At 41.2% G+C, this 18,076-nt stretch overlaps 1 protein-coding gene across 1 annotated transcript in view; it reads right to left on the bottom strand.

Moving 5' to 3' along the window:
- LOC308105816 (inactive dipeptidyl peptidase 10-like) overlaps positions 1-18,076 on the bottom strand; it is a gene marked incomplete at both ends in the record, with an annotated part of 317,527 nt that overhangs the window by 242,375 nt on the left and 57,076 nt on the right.

Raw genomic sequence — 18,076 nt, 5'->3', positions numbered from 1 at the left:
TGACTTCCTGTTTTACTGTGCGGTGCTGCAGCTCTTTGGTTAAAAAACTGGATCAACTTCATTATAACATCTGTGTTGTTTATGAGTTACAGGCAGGTTGTTTTTTATTATCAAAACTCTCTCTCTCACAGGGGCCTTGATGTAGGCCTACTGTATGTAGCCCCCCCCCCTACTGTATGTAGCCCCCCCCCCCCCTACTGTATGTAGCCCCCCCCTACTGTATGTAGCCCACATGGTTCTCTAAGTGAGGGTCCGCAAACCACTTTATCCATTCATATGTTTGGCTATTCAAAAAATTGCAGATGTACAAGCTCACAGCGCGGCACTTTGTGCCACGCTGTGAGCTTGTACAGCTGCAATTTTTGACTAATTTTAATTTGTATAATTGATGTGATTTTTTTTACATAAATCTTCTCTTCTGGGGTTTTTTCCTCTAGCACAAATCCTTTGGGGGGGGCAACCATTCTAAACATTATCATCATCATTTGGAGCACATCAACACGACCGTTAGAAAACGATATTCTGCCACATTCCTTTGTTGTTGTTGTTTTTCTAAACATGATTTCTTGCAGGGTTTTAGTTTTTCTACCTGGATGCATCTCTATGTTTAGAGTTTGTTTTTAATGCAAAACAATGGCTGAGTTATTTTTAGGGTAAAGATGAACGTTTGGACTCTTTCTTCTCTGAGTATAAGAGAAAACGTTGAGCTTTTATGTCGCGTGAGAAATACTGTGCAGCGGGCGTTTACTCTGCTGCACATGAACATGAATAATAGAAATATGCACACACTCACACCGACACACACACACACGCCAACTGCCCCCACACACACACACACATGCAAGGTTGATGTAAGGCCTTTGCAAATAATAATTTTATGTCTTGTAGCTGCCAAAGATACACATTGCACAAGCAAGGTCTGCAAATGGCCACACACACTCACACACACACACACACACACACACACACACACACACGCGCGCCAACACACACACACACACACACACACACACACACACACACACACACACACACACACACACACACACGCGCGCGCCAACACACACACACACACACACACACACACACACACACACACACACACACACACACACACACACACACACACACACACACACACACACACACACACACACACACACACACACACACACACACACACACACACACACACACACACACACACACACACACACACACACAGTGGGCTACATCTGTTCTGGTTTTTATGTAAACTACAGCTGCCACCTTCACATCGTGGCTGTTTAAAATATTTAGAGAAAGCCTGCATGTTTCAGCAGAGGTTCTGCTGACATGTTGTCCTGGTGTGAGAGACAGTCAGGCTGTTGGCATGAAGACGCTCAAAGGCAGTGGAGGTAAAAGTACTCAAATATTTTACTGAAGTAAAAGCATCAATACTGCAATGCAGAAACGCTCTGTTACAAGTAAAAGTCCCGTATTCAAAATGTACTCGAGTAAAAGTACAAAAGTATTGCCATAAAAATGGACCTAAAGTACCAAAAGTAAGTCATTATACAGAATGTCCCATTTCACACGTTTTCAAAAACATCATTTGAAAATAGCTGAACTACAAGATCACAATGCGTCGCATTGTGAGCTTGTAGATCGGCTATTTTCAAAATGGCCGAAAGGTATATATATAGGGCTCAGGGTTGCATAGCTCATGGGACGCCCTAACAAGCCGTGCAACAACCTTTTTGAACGGGAGCACACGCATAGATTTAAAACTACTTTAAATTCACACCTCAACAACAAGTTTACAAAGGCTCCCGACTCACACCAGGTGAATTATCATAGGAATGAGCCTAGATCAGGGGTCTTCAACAGGGGGTTTGGGACCCCTAGGGGGTCCTCAGAGTTACTACAGGGGGTCCGCCTAATCTTTGTGTGATAGGATTTTTTATTTTACCTTAACCACTTGAACTTTAGCATCCCTTTTTCTGAGGAGCACTTTAACCAAAAATAGCAGATCTACAAGCTCACAACGCCTCGCGCTGCGAGGCGTTGTGAGCTTTTAGATCGGCTATTTTTGGCAAAGAGGTATATAGGTGTAGAGGGAAAAAAGAGAAGACCAAGTAAAAAAAAAAGTTTAATTCTGAAACACAATTTTATACAATATAGTGGGGTCCCTGCTTCATCTCTGTCTCATAGGGGGTCCTTGGCCTGAAAAGGTTGAAGACCCCTGGCCTAGTTGCATATCAATTGTCCATTGTGTGACCTGTAGTGTAGGTGTTAAGCCACGTGCACGTTGCGTCATGAAAATAGAGCACAACCACGTTCCAATACAGCAATGCAACGCTGTGTAGGGCTGAAGCGGCTACTGCATGTTTTGTAATAAAAATGACAATAGTAACTAGTACCTAAAGTTTTCAACTATAATTGTAGTGGAGTAAAAGTACAATATTTGCCTCCGAGATGTAGTGGAGTAGAAGTAAAAGCACAGAAAATTGGAAATACTACGGTAAAGTAAAAATACCTCAACACTGCACTTAACACATTGGGTGCCAAAACCGTATATATACGGTTTTGCGCATACTAACGTTGAGTGCCAAAACCGTATATATACGTTTTTTTTTTAATTTTTTTTTTTTTTTTTCCTTCACAGCAACAGGAAATATCACTCCTACAAGATTTAGACTCCAATCCACCTCCTGGTTAACTTATGACTTCAAAAACCTGTATCTCGGCTCCTGTGCACTTTTTTTTTTTACAATGTTAATTTAACTATTTTCAACTGGCTGCAACTATGGAATGGATTTCCGAATGTTTTAAATTTTTTCCCCCCGATTGTACGAGACCTGTATGTGTGTAATGAGGGGATCACCGTGAGGACGGTGATCACTGAAAATATTTTGTGACTACTTGAAAAAGGTTCAAAATGTTTAAAAAGTCCTGGCACTCAAAGTATAATATTTTAATAAACCTCTGGCACCCAATGTGTTAAGTCATTTCCCGCCAAGACGCATAAAGTCAATCTATTAAAAAAAATGTGGCACGCTGTTTTAGGCATCGTAACACAGCTCTGTGATGATCCATCATCACTCAGAGAAGAAGTATGTGGATGTGACATCATTCCAAAAAACGTCACTTCCGCCCGCCCTGACTATACTATGGGATTTTCAGAAAAACAGCTGTAACTCAGTTGCTGTTGCATTGAAAACCACTGTTTTCAGCGGGCCGCTGCCCCAAAATGGCGGATCACGGTTGGAATGTTGTGGTTCCTCTGAATACACAGATCCCTCCGCTTACCCAGAGGGACATTTTTTTATTTTTTTTTGTAACACAATGTCGCTTCCACAGCGTTTCAAATATCATCGGATGAAGGTAATTACGCTGGCAAGGAGATAACAAACGATGTTTAATACCTTGGCGGGTGATGTGTTAAGTACAGTACTTGAGTAACTTGTACTTAAGTTACTTTCCACCACTGAGTAGCCTACACCACTGAGTACAGCACAGCACAGCACAGCACAGCACAGCACAGTACAGTACAGTACAGTACAGTACAGCACAGCACAGCACAGTACAGTACAGTACAGTACAGCTGTCTGCAGACTGCTGATATATGAGCGATGAAGGATGTTTGCCCTTGACCTTCCGGGGCGTCATCATGTAGGAGAAGATGACGCAGGAAAAAAAAATACATCTAAACATCCGTGTCTCCTTCATCTGGAGAGTCTATGGTTGGTTTCTCCTTCAGCATGGAGTCCCTTATGGTTGGTTTCTCCTTCAGCATGGAGTCCCTTATGGTTTGGTTTCTCCGCTGGTGGAGATATAGAGACGCTGCAGTCTGAATGATTAATGACTTTATTGTCTGCTGCCATGGAGGAGCATTCATCACGCTGCATGGCAGCAGCATCATCATCCTATCGCTGCTGGACGCCATAAACATCATAACGCGCTGCAATATGTGGCTTAATAGCATTCATTATGTTCATCCTATTACCTTCATTATGGCTTTTTAACTTTTATTTAACCCATTAAGACCGGTGAACGCATACCGTGTCATTTTGAAGATGTATTTGGGCTATTCAAAAAATAGCGGATCTACAAGCTTGTAGCGCGGCACCGAGTGCCGCGCTACGAGTTTATAGATCTGCAGAATAGAATTTTGTAGAATAGAAGTTTGTAGAATAGCTGATCTACAAGCTCATATAGAGCACTCTGTGTTGCGCTATGATCTTGTATATCTGCTACTTTTGAATAAATCTAAAAATGACACACAGATGCCTTCCTGGATTGAATGTGTTAAGCGGGCCAGCATGGCTATTAGCACCATGATCGTTTATAGTGATGGAGGCCTGGGGGGGATGGGGGGGGGGGGGGTTATAATAACAATAATAATACATCCAATTATTGTTAAGGAACGATCCGGTTCCTTAACACGTTACCCGCCAAAAACGCAGATAAGCGTTCTATCTTTTTATTCCACAAGGGGCGCTCTAACACAGCTTAGGAATGATCCCTGGTCACTCAGAGAAGCAGTAGTCGGATGTGACGTCATTTAAAAAAAAAACAGACATCCGTCCGCCCTAAGGTTAGGATTTTTAGAAAAACACTCCTAACTCATTTTTTTTTTTCTTCTGATGAAAACCACCCGCTTTCAACGGGCCATAGCTCCAAAATGGCCGATCGCGGTAGCAATGTTATTGTTCCAGTGGATACACGGATCCCTCCTCCAACCCACGGAGACATTTTTGTGTACACAACGTGGCTTCCACGGCGTTTAAAAGATCGTCTATTTAAAGGTAATAAACGCTGGCGAGGGGATAAAAAAACGATGTTTGATATCTTGGCGGGTGATGTGTTAACGGTGCCCTTCCTTAACGATTACTATATTTTACCAAAAAATCGATGTCATATTTTAATTAATTTTTTTGTATATTTTTGGGGCTTTACTGCCTTTATTTATAGACTATTAGTGAAGATGGACAGGAAACAGGGAGAGAGAGATGGGGAGAGACAGCTAAAAGCAGCTAAAAGCAGCAAAAACAGCAGATCTACAAGCTCGTAGCGCGGCACCGAGTGCCGCAATACGAGCTTGTAGATCTGCTATTTTTTGAATAGCCAAGGTATAAAATAATGGTTAGAGTGGTCACACAGATGCGTTCCCGGTCTTAAGGAACCGTGCACGTTGCTCAAGAGGAGTGGATTATTACCACTTCAATAATCCTCACCTCGTGGGGATTCAAACCTGCTGACGTTGTGTTTTTCTGGACCAGGCAGGCAGCTTATCATTGTATAAGCGGTTTTGAATTGGATATTTGTATCTAATTATTACAATATCGGAGTCATGTGGCTTCTTTTAAGCGTCCAGCATCGATTTAAAAGATGAAAAAAAAACATGTGATAATATTCTGATCATATCTTTCTGTTTAATAGATCTGTCACTCCAATCCCAGGATGATAGTTTCTTCACATATTGATCAACTGGGGTATCATATCATACAGAATGATCTGTCCAAGTACCAATCTACAGCATGAGATACTACACACGCACACACACACACACACACACACACACACACACACACACACACACACACACACACACACACACACACACACACACACACACACACACACACACACACACACACACACACACACACACACACACACACACAGTACACAGTACACATCAGTGGCGTAAAGTAACAAAGTACATTTACTTAAGTACAATTGAGGTATTTTTTTACTTTACTGGAGTATTTCAAATTTTCTGTACTTTTACTTTTACTTCACTACATCTCAGAGGCAAATATTGTACTTTTACTCCACCCATTACTCCAGTCATTTTGTCTCCAGAGCTAATACCGATATGTGGTCGAAATGACCGTATTTATTAATATCACACTAACCATGCAGTAAAAAAAAAAATCTTCAAAAAACGATATTTTCCGATAATATGGGACATCCCTACTCACAAGTAAAGTAATTAATACAAGAACACGCACACACACCATAGTCTATTTCTTCACTAAACCATGTCTCACAGGCAGGCAGGGGAGCGCACGCACACACACACACACACACACACACACACACACACACAAACACACCCTATCCATGTGTTTTAGCATGACGCCCCCCCCCCCCCCCCACACCAAACCAGAGTAGAGACTGATAGCTCTGCAGAGCATCGATTGAAACGTTGGGTTTACGTAGCGTCAGAAGAAAAGGTCGCTGCCACCATTTTGTCGCCGCCGGTTTGCCCGCCGTGTATCTTTCCCCTCCGCTGAATTTTAATCACCAGCCAGCCAGCCGGGCCAATCAATAAGCCATTTCATGCTTTCCCACACTAACATGGAATTCACCCCCCCTCCCCCCCACTGTATACCGTACAGGACAAATTCACCGCTGCAGGGCCTTAAATGAATGGCTGCTCGTACAAATACCAGGAAAACAGGAAAAACATATCAGCATATTTTACAGTAACACGCGGTGTGTTGTTGTGGTGATGGGGCTCTGTGTGTGTGTGTGTGTGTGTGTGTGTGTGTGTGTGTGTGTGGTGCTGTAGACGTACAGCGGTCTCATAATACGGAATGTTCTATCTGTTAAGGGAACTCTGTGACAATGTCTGCTATCTGGGCTCAAAGCCAGAGAACAAAAAGGAAGAGGAAACGGTGACAAATGAGGGACTGTGTCCACAAGCTGGGATAATACTGCTGCCACGTGCTGCTGGAACACGCACACGCGCACACACACACACACACACACACACACACACACACACACACTCACACACTCACACACACACACACACACACACACACACACACACACACACACACACACACACACACACACACACACACAGCATTCTCACTACTTACTGTCCTGGAAAATACACACAGGCAGCACAAAGTAATGTCTGTGTGTTTGGGGCTGTATGGGTTTGTATGGCTGTAAGTACCATTCAGTAGGGATGCACCGATATTTCGGCCAAATATCGGTATCGGACGATATTTGCCGTTAAAGCTGACATCAACCAGTGGTGGGAAAAGTACTCAAATTTGAGTAAAAGTATCAATACTGCAATGTAGAAGTTACAAGTAAAAATCCGGAAATTCAAAATTGACTTGAGTAAAAGTACACAATTATTGGTGATGCGACACGTTGTGAGCTTGTAGATCGGGGAAATAATAACAAAAAAATAAATAAACACGTATCGGTATCAGTATCAATCGGGTATCGGCTAAATTGTTATTTTAAACATCGGTATCGCCAAGAATTTCCATATGGCACATAGTGGAGAATCCACCCTGCTGAATGTACAAAATGACACCCTTCTCTCAGCGCTCACTGCAGCATGTGTTAGATCTGACTGCAGCATTTCACACCATGGACCATGACATCCATTAAAGGTTTCATGACATTCAGCTTTACAACACATTAAATGTCTTTGTCATGGTCCTTCAAATGTGTATATAAAGTTTTAACTGAAAATTCCACTCCAGTGAGCCATTGCAGGTGTTTTTCTCTCACATTTCTAAAGCCTTTTCAAAAAATAAATCTTTGCCTTCAGACTTCACTCTCCAAGGGCCAATCTCAGATTACTTTTCAGCCTAATTATTCAGAAAACCCCAGACCACAGAAAATCCACTGAATGTTCAAAGTTCAGGTTTTTGGGGTGTAAATGAGGTCATAAACCCCCCAAAAAAACATTAAAAAATAAAAAAAAATTAATGAATGTCATAGAACCTTTAAAAACGCCTGGAGGGTGACGTTCAGTCTACAGGGCCCACTGTGTTCAAACGGTTCACCTCCTGCCTTCAGAGAAAGAACCTTTTGCTGAGAGAAAAGGGAACTGTCCTTCATCCACCATTAAGTGTGGCATCCTCCAAGGTACCACTACTTTATTGTCATTGTACATAGGCTTCTCCTTTGGCTCCATCTTTGAGAAATATAATATTATATAAATAAGTATGCTGTATCACTGTACAGGTGGATGACACAGTTTTATCCATCAGCTTACACCTCATTGCTCACTGAAGATCCTCTTTTTTTATATCCGTCTAGATCAGTGGTTCACAACCTGAGTCGGGATCCCCAGGGGGGTCCCCTCATGATTTTGGGGGGTCCCCCACATGATTATCTTAACCCTTTAAGACCTGAGGCGATTCTTAAAAATGTTTTCTAAATCCTCTAAAAACAGTTTTTTGAAAAAAATCCCAAATTATCTTTTTTTCAAGATTTTTTGAATAGCCAAATAAATCTAAAGTGACACAGATGCGTTCCAGGTCTTATTGGATTAATGTCCAACATGGTTTTGTCACTCAACAGTAAACAAATCAACATAAAGTATACGTGTTTGTGTACAGGTTATCTGCACATTTATAAAGTGAAAGGTTTTGAGGATATCTAAGACCTTTTTAATACCTCTAAAATAATAATAAAATAGAAATAAGACCATTACTGCGTCAAAAGAACGCTATACTATAAAACAATTGTCAAACACTGGTCAAATTTTCTATATAATGACCTAAGCAAGAGGCAAAAATTGCAAAAATAGCCGATCTACAAGCTCACAACGCATTGTGAGCTTGTAGATCGGCTATATTCACACTAAATGTAATGTCTCAACTCCTACAATTCCAATAGTGCAGGGTCCCCAGTTCAAATATGATTATTTTGGGAGGTCACAACCTGAATAGATTGAGAACCACTGGTCTAGATGACATCAAATGCTTTATTCTGGCAAACGAACGTCTTCAACTACATTAAATGCAGGTCTTTGTCCCCGGCTGTACATTTGCACCGCACTGTAGAACCTTGGTGCCTTCTTCAACACCTCTTTGCATTTTAACAAGTAAGCCTGCAGTGTTGTGAAGGACAGCTTTTACAAAGCTCAGAAACACAGCCAAGGTTTAGTATTTTTTTTCAACAATTCTCTGAATTTTCCAGCGGTGGAAAAGGTACTCTGTTTTTTACTCAAGTAAAAGCATCAATACTGCAATGTACTGCAGAAATACTCTGTTACAAGTAAAAGTCCGGAATTTACTTGAGTAAAAGTACAAAAGTATTGGTATCAAAATGTATTTCAAATCCCAAAGGTAGAAGTAGCCAACTCATTAGGCAAAATGTCCCATTTCCCAAGTTTTCAAATGTATAACAATCTTATGAAAATAGCCGATCTACAAGCTCACAATGCGTCGCGATAGGACACATTGTGAGCTTGTAGATCTGCTATTTTCAAATGGCCAAAATGTATATAGGGCTGTATAGTAACTAAAGTTTTCAAATAATTGTAGTGGAGTAAAAGTACAATATTTGCCTCTGAGATGTAGTGGAGTAGAAGTAAAAATACTGACATTTGGAAATACTGCATGAAGTAAAAAATACCTACTTGTAAAAAGAAATTACTTAGTTTACACCACTGGAATTTTTCAACTAGTAAACCTGTTGTGTTGTGAAGGACAGTTTTTACTCAGCTTAGAAACATAGACAATTTAAAGTCCTTTTATGGAAACAGTAATCGGTGCTTTTATCGTCAGCTGAACTATACTGTAATAATACTGTATTATTTGGTTTTGACCCCCAGTCCACCTTTTTCTCAAATGCAGATGGTTCTAAATATGATAAAGGTTTCATGACATTCAGTTTTACCACACATTAAAAGTCTTTGTCATGGTCCTTCAAACGTGTATACAAAGTTTTAACTAAAAATTCCACTCCAGTGATCCATGGCAGGTGTTTTTCTCTCACATTTCTAAAGCCTTTTCAACTGCAATGAAAAAAGAAATCTTTGCCTGCGGGTGTCGCTGTTGAGGGATTCCCCCCCCCCCCCCCCAAGGAAAGGATAGGGGAGGGGAGGGGCGAGGAGGAGAGTGGGCGGCCTATGACTTCACACTCCAAGGGCCAAGCACATTACTTTTCAGCCTAATTATTCAGAAAACCCCAGACCACAGAAAATCCACTGAATGTTAAAAGTTCAGATTTTTTGGGTGTAATTGAGGTCATAAAACCCCCCAAAAAACATACAAATAAAAAAAGAAAATGAATGTCATAGCACCTTTAATTGGAACAAAGAACTGACAACACCCCTATCCTGGCTCACTTGCATCTGTAAATACATCATTTGTTTTAATATTTTACTTTAAACGGATGAAATCCACAATACATACATACTTATAACTGATCTGCTAATTCCATATCCAGCCCCCAAAGTCACTTTAAATCGTTCTCAAAACAACTCTTCTCAGATCTCACCTCTGAACCAACGGGTGTGCACCAGGTCTATTTCTGTTTTTGGCCACCAGGCTCTGGAACAGCCCCGACCTACATTACGGCCTGTCCCACCACTGACATTCTAAAATTAACCCTTTAAGACCGGGAACGCATCTGTGTCATTTTAAGATTTATTTGGCTATTCAAAAATAGCAGATCTACGAGCTCATAGCGCTGCACCGATCTGCTATTTTTTTTTATATCTTGAAATGTTGGCGCAAATCTTTCGGCCAAATACATATCATTCTGGGTGGTCCTTGACATGAACCACTGATTATAGCAACATACGTTTTTTTCAAAAAAATATGAGAATCCCCCAGAAGCAAAGATTTGAATTTCAAATGTTAGCTTTAGCTTTAAAAAAAATATAAATATTCAAAGATTTGCACACATTTTCCACGATAAAAAAATATATAGCAGATCTACAGTACAAGCTCATAGCCGCGCTATGAGCTTGTAGATCTGCAAATAAAAAAATGACACAGATGCGTTCCCGGTCTGAATGGGTTAAATCGAGCTCCGTTTCAAGTTACAAGTATTACTTATAATTGTGAAGCAACAGAATGTCAAAGTCCGCAAAGACAACAGATTTACTACAAAGCCCCGCGAGCGCGCACGTACGAGCGCGCACGTACGAGCGCGCACGTACGAGCACGCCGATAATCACACGCCGAACCGGTCCAAAGTTTTACATTCAATTATTACACGGCTTGGTTGAATGCTTGATCCTGACTGGTTAATCACCGAATTAATCTGCCTGTTATTCATGACTTATTTATTCATTTATTTATTTACAGCAGTCTGAACCGAAAACAACAGACCTGCTGTCTTAATTAAAGACTCAGAGCACCTGGCATCATATCAATCCGTTCCGCTTGATGTTTGGCAGCCATGTAAACAAACAGAGACACAATATCTCATTTACAGCTAAACGGTATCTCGAGAAAGTTTTTTTTTTAAACATCTGAAGCGAGAAATAGACGATGCAGTAACCGAAGAATGATTCGATTTTAATCAACACGTCTCCGTTATTTTTCCGAGCCGACCGCGTTGCACCGGACGCACCTGGCATAAATTAATGGTCTGCTTGTATTACCGAAAGCAATGAAATCCTTTTTTAAATCAATCAAATTGTTTTGTCATTACTTTTGGGTCAATTTAATCATTTATTTTATCGAGTGGCCGTGTAATAAGACGTGCAATACTTTATAGACTACTTTAGTCTAATCACATTGTCAGGGTTTATTTCTCAATAATGACCTGCTACCCATTGACTATCCCTTGCATATAAGTGTAAGCATATTATCTGTGGTAGTGGCAGCGGTGTAAAGTAACTAAGTACATTTACTCAAGTACTTGAGTACAATGTTGTGGTACTTTTACTTAAAAGGCAAATATTGTACTTTTACTCCACTACAATTATTTGAAAACTTTAGTTACTGGTTACTTTGCAGATATAAATATATAATATATTACATAATACAAAACATACAATAACCACTTTAGCCCTATTTTATACCTAGGTTATTCAAAAATAGCCGATCTACAAACTCACAACCTTGTAGATCTGCTATTTTCAAACATTTTAGTACTTTTACTTTTGGTACTTTAAGTACATTTTGACACCAATACCTTTGTACTTTTACTCAAGTAAATTTTCCATTCTGGACTTTTACTTGTAACGGAGTACTTCTACTTTGCAGTATTGATACTTTTACTTAAGTAAAACATTTGAGTACCTTTTCCACCACTGGGTAGTGGGGACTAAAAGAGGCTCTTATTGTAAAACCTTGGAACATCCTTAAAAGTTTCCATAAACCTGGGTTTTTAGGTCAAGTGGTGAAATCTGGGACGCCCACGTTTTAAAAGACGAGACACAGGGACATGTGTCTTCTGTCTGGGGACGCTCTTCGTAATTAAGGAAGACAAAGTCACTTTTTAACCCATTAAGACCGGGAACGCATCTTGTGTCATTTTAAGATTCCTTTGGCTATTCAAAAATAGCAGATATACAAGCTCATAGCGCGGCACCGAGTGCCGCGCTATGAGCTTGTAGATCTGCTATTTTTGAAAAATCGTGAAAAGTTGTGTGGGATAAAATAAAATATTTTGTTCCAGGGACCCCCAGAAGAAAAGATTTGAGTTACAAATGTTCGCTTTAAAACATTTATATTCAAAGATTTGCACACATTTTCATGATTTCTTTCAGGGATATAGGGTTAGGGTTAACCCTAACCGCTATGAGCTTGTAGATCTGCTATGTTTGAATAGCCAAAGAAATCTAAAAATGACACAGACGTGTTCCCGGGTTGAAAGGGTTAACTCATCAACTTTGACAACATGTAAGTAATTTTGGATCAATGTATGTCATGAATGAAATGCATTCAAACAGAAATAGATCCTCATTAATCACTGTCGGCCATGAACCCTCATTCCATGCAGCAACACATACCAGAGTTTTTATTTTTATTTTTTAAATATATAAAAAAAAATATCCCGCGATTTTCTAACCCTTTCTCACCCGGTGCCAATTATCTAAGTGATCCTGGGCGCTACACTCCCCTCACCAGCCTAGGGAGCCCAGGGCCGAGCTCATGCCTCCTTCAATGCATGAGAGCCAACTGACCTTCTTGTTATACCAGTGGTTTCTAAGGAAACAACACTGTGTTATTATATTATTATACAGAACCGCATGTTGTGCATCATTTACTTCAGGGTCACAGGAATCCTGCCATCTGTGAACCTTGCCGCGCGCGCGTGTGTGCGTGTGTGTGTGTGGACAAAGTACTCAACCGAGTACTTGAGTACAAGGTAACACTTGCTATGCATCCCATGCCTGTATCCCATAAGAGGGTCCATACATACATAATGACATCCTTCTCTCAGTACTGTCTAGTCTTAGAGCATATGTGTCATAATCACTGTTATAATGCAATATTGTATAGTAAATGGTAAATGCTGCATTTATATAGCACCTTGCATTACATTCACACACACACACATTCACACAGACATTCACACACACATTCATACACCGATGGCAGAGGAAACCATACAAGGCATTTACATTAACAAGCAATACATGCTAATCGGGAGCAATTAGGGGTTCAGCGTCTTGCTCAAGGACTCTTGGACACTAAGGGCAGGTACACACTGTAGACTTTTAAAGTGGTCGGGGAGTCATCTGAAAGTCAAATTAATGAGTACTTTCTACTTTTGGTACTTTAAGTACATTTTGATACAAATACGTTTGTACTTTACTCAGGTAAATTATGAATGTCCGACTTTTACTTGTAACAGAGTATTTCTACATTGCAGCATTGATACTTTTACTTAAGTAAAACATGTGAGCATGTTTTTTTCCACCACTGCTAATAAACCCTCTGGAACTTTGAGTACAAAGTACAATGGAATACAATACAATACAATACAGCATAGCACAGTATAATACAGTTTGTGATAAGGTCCAACACACAAGGCAGAGAGCTTTGAGCCTCAGCATCTGGAGACATCAATAACTGAGGCCACGTCAGAAAAAAAATAATCATTCATGCAGGAAATTTCCATGTAACCTTGAGAAGCCCAACAGTCTCCATGACTAATAGATATGCACGGCCAGACAAACACGGTGAAAACACGCTTAAAAGACACACGTGTACACATACGTGTGCCTTCCAAAACCACATACGTTCAGGATCATCCGGATGTCAACACCGCCGTTTCCTATTTTAAACTCCACCGTTTCCTATTCCATATTTAGTGTGTGTACGATTCAGAGAGATAGTATTTCATGTTGACGTTCACACACAATCTCTGTGTCACCCTTCAGGAAAACACTTTCAGCATCAATAGGCTGTTTCCACACACACACACACACACACACACACACACACACACACACACACACACACACACACACACACACACACACACACACACACACTCTATGCAAGGGAGAGAGCGAGTGAGTGGGTGTGTAACCTTGAGAATGTAAGCGCCGTGTGCCTTATGGCCAGTATCTCATTTGTGCATCTCACAGGATATGGGTTGGTTGCATCGTGTCCTCGCGGAGCGTGGGAGGGAGAGGTCGGGAGCAGGTGAAACGCAATACTTGAGACAAATAACTCAAGGTGCTTCGGTCGGTTCCAACATTATTCCTGATAAGACGCACCGCAACCACAGAGCAGCGTTTCCCAAACACTGGGTCGTGGGCAGTATGGTGATTTCTAACGTTGACCGGGCAGCGGCGTATGGTGAATTCTAACGTTGACCGGGCCAGAATGCAATCTTAACCCCCCCACCCGCGGAAGCGCGCGGTCGCAGAAATCGCGCACGCCATATGGTTATATGGCGGATTTGGGAGGTTTCTTTCTTGGATTTTGGTTACTTTATTTCGGTTTTAGGGTTAGGTTAGGGTTATGTTATTTTGCCTAATTTTACTGATTTAATATCAAAATACTATTTTAACATTCATTTTTTATTATTCTAAATGACTTGGGGATGAGTAGCCCTGATCACCTCAAGGCAAAACACAGGCCGAGTAGGAGTAATATACATTTTATTTTACCCACCACTGGCTGTTTCAAATAATGAGAATTGAGCATCAACCATCTACGATTATCAATAGCTACTGTAAAGTATAACGAATAGAAGGTTTGGCACAGAGACGTGTGAGTTTTGTTCAGAACATGAAGTTGCTTTATATTAACTTAGTAAACTTACTCATCACTGATGCAGCCGCACTTGGAGTTGGTTTGTTTCAGAGGATAGACAGACACTAATAACAAATATAATGCACCTGAGAAACTTTGGTCAACTTCATTATGTACTTGCATAATACATGGTCTTTTGGAAGCAAAAAAATACCTACTCCACTTGGATCTGATGGATAGGGTTCTGTGCAGACTGCAGTCCATTTGGAAACACTTGGTTGGACCCTACCTGATCGTAGTGTCACTCCTGTCAGTCCATTCTCCTAACATTATCAGAATGGCAGCTGCTAAATCCTTTGATCTCTGATGACCGTAACATTCTCCATATCCTCCTCTTCAATACCTTTGGTTTTGGTCAAACTACCCCCCAACTTGGAAGCACCAGGAGGTTGTTTGTTTATAATTATACACTACGAATCCTTGGATTTGATGATAAACCCCTGTGGTCGTTAGTTTGAGTCGGCGGGGGTCTATCACCCTGTTTCTTTTTCCTGGGTAGCTTTCACTGTTTTAAAATACTTGCTTAAATCTGCACACTTTGCAGCTAGCACAGATAGCTCTTGTATCCTCTCGTGTCTCGTTATGTTGTTGAGCTCTTTCCCCAAATTCGACTTGTAAACAAACCGGTGAAAAACCACATGTTGGATGTTGTGTGGCCGGGATAGATACAATACAAGAACGCATCGTCCCAAAACACACTCGCCCCGGGTATATCCGGCGGGAAAATAGGGGCGAGTGTGTTTTGGGGCGAGTATTTTCACCGTGCAGTGAGGAGGAATGCGGTGCTGTGGACCAAACCATTTGGGATTTACACGGGGGGGGGGATAAATTAGTGTTTATTAGTGCATGTCATGATTTCAAAAGCGGGTTCGGATTCTATTAACTTAAATTAAAAAAGTATTATTTAATTATCCTAAATTACTTGGGGGGGGTCCAATCTGACTTGGGGGGGTCAGATCTGAAGCTAGGGGGGGACAAACCCCCCCGTCCCCCCCGGGATTGACGCGCATGGCTATAGTTAAATGTGAAGCTCTTTCTGCTATAAATATGCATCCATGCATTCTGCGTGCATGTCGGCGGCCAAACCGGTTTTCAAATGGTCATTTACAATTCGGCCGATAGAAATGAGCCTCATTTGAAAACAAAGGCGACTTGCTGTGGTTGGCTACAACAGAAGAGGGGGAGGGGCTGCTAATGTTGTTATGTAGATTTTTTTGTTTTTTTTTCCCCTGGTGGATCTTGTCCTGCAGTTTGAGCCAGAGACCTGCACGGGTCCAATTTTGAGAACCCGCGCCCGCCCCGCCCGTCAATACTCAGATCCGTAGACCGACCCGTCACCCGTGATTATTTCAAAATACGAACCAGACCCGCCCCGCCCGTCAAATAAACATTCAGTGGTCAGGTTTGTACAGAAATCAAGTGAAGACGGAGGAGCGAGCTTAAGCCACGCGCGAACGCGCATCTACGCAGCACACATGTGTCGTTGTTTACGTCATCAGATTGTTTTAATTTGAATGTTTAATAGGATGTTCAATGTGTTTTTGTGAGTTAAGATAACTGACCAGCATGCTCCATGCTGGCTCCATGCTGTTGTGCTGTGTTAAGTTACACAAGTGACGTTGTTTGGGCGGAAACAGTGCTCTCTGATTTTCACAATAAAATGATACCCGCCCGCGATTAGTTCAGTACCGCCCGTCCCCGTACCCGTGATCTTATCAAAGTAAAGTTTTCACCCGTTTTCACCCGTCAAACGCGGGTACCCGTCGGGTATCCGCGGGTACCCGGCCCGTTGCAGGACTCTGGTTTGAGCAGACAGGGCAGGCAGGGTATTACTGACCGGGCCACGGCCACGTTTGCCTCCATGACGCTACGCCACTGGTCGTGGGACCCACTTTTGATGTTCAATCTGGCGTCCCTAATTCTGCCGGATGGACCCCCTGGAACCGGCGATGTCACACACAGAAAAAAAGTAGCCTTTCTACTGACGCATTGTGAGCTTGTAGATCTGCTACTTTCAAAATATTTTTTATTACATTTTGAAACCTGAAATGGGACATTCTGCATAGTGAGTACTTTTACTTTTGGAAATGTTGGTACAATTTTATGCCAACACTTTTGCATTTTTACTCAGGTAAAACGTGAATACAGAACATTTATTTGTAACAGAGTATTTCTATATTGTGGTATTGGTACTTTTACTTAAGTTAAAAAAGTGAGTACTTTTTCCTCCACTGTCTTCATGCTTTCTAAGGGATGGATACGCTAACAGCACAACGTCCCCTTAGGGAGCAATTAAGACGGGAGAACGGCGTTGCTTTGTGATTGACACGTAAAGAACAGTGTTGCCAGGTACTGTGTGAAACTCCAACCCCCACAACTTGAACCAAACAACACAAGTGGTTAACGCTACAACTAACCGATAGGCCTTGCATGGTGTGATTTTAAAAAAAAAGAAATTCAATGAAAGATTCAAGAGACTTTATTTGTTACATACACCAGACTTTATCTCTGCAATACACAACACTGGTGTGTCCCTTATATCAAGTCAAGGACCCCCCAAAATGATGTAATTGATAATAATGATAATAATAATGCATTTGACCGCGGACCCCCATCTCAAAATATCTTTGTTCCAGGGACCCCCAGAAGCAAAGATTTGCTTCTGGGCTCGTAACAAAAATACACATATTCTTGCACAAATTTGTCAGGATTACAAAGAAATAGCAGATCTACAAGCTCCCTCTAGACGTAGTCAACTGGACCTGAGTTGTCTCTGCACCTGGACAGCTTTAATCTGTCTACTCACTAAAATCTCTTTGCTAAAAGTAGCCGATCTACAAGCTCACAACAATTGTATATTTAAATATGCAAATTGGGCATTAGGAAAATATGCCCGAATTTGCATAACTGTCCAGAATCAACATTGGAACATTGGACAAAGCCAGAGTCAACATTCTTATTTCATTTTGTTAAGATGTTAGAGTCAAAGGTTTTTAATGGGGGAATATTCAATATCTGGCTCAATTTTGGGGCTCTGGCTCATGGACTAAATGCCCAATTTGCATATTTAAATATACATTTTCAGAAAACTT

The sequence above is a fragment of the Gymnoscopelus braueri genome (assembly GCF_963280865.1).
Source record: "Gymnoscopelus braueri genome assembly, chromosome: 18".
NCBI lineage: Eukaryota > Metazoa > Chordata > Actinopteri > Myctophiformes > Myctophidae > Gymnoscopelus > Gymnoscopelus braueri.
The sequence above is the reverse complement of the archived record's forward strand: the minus strand, read 5'-3'. Positions and strand labels throughout refer to the sequence as shown.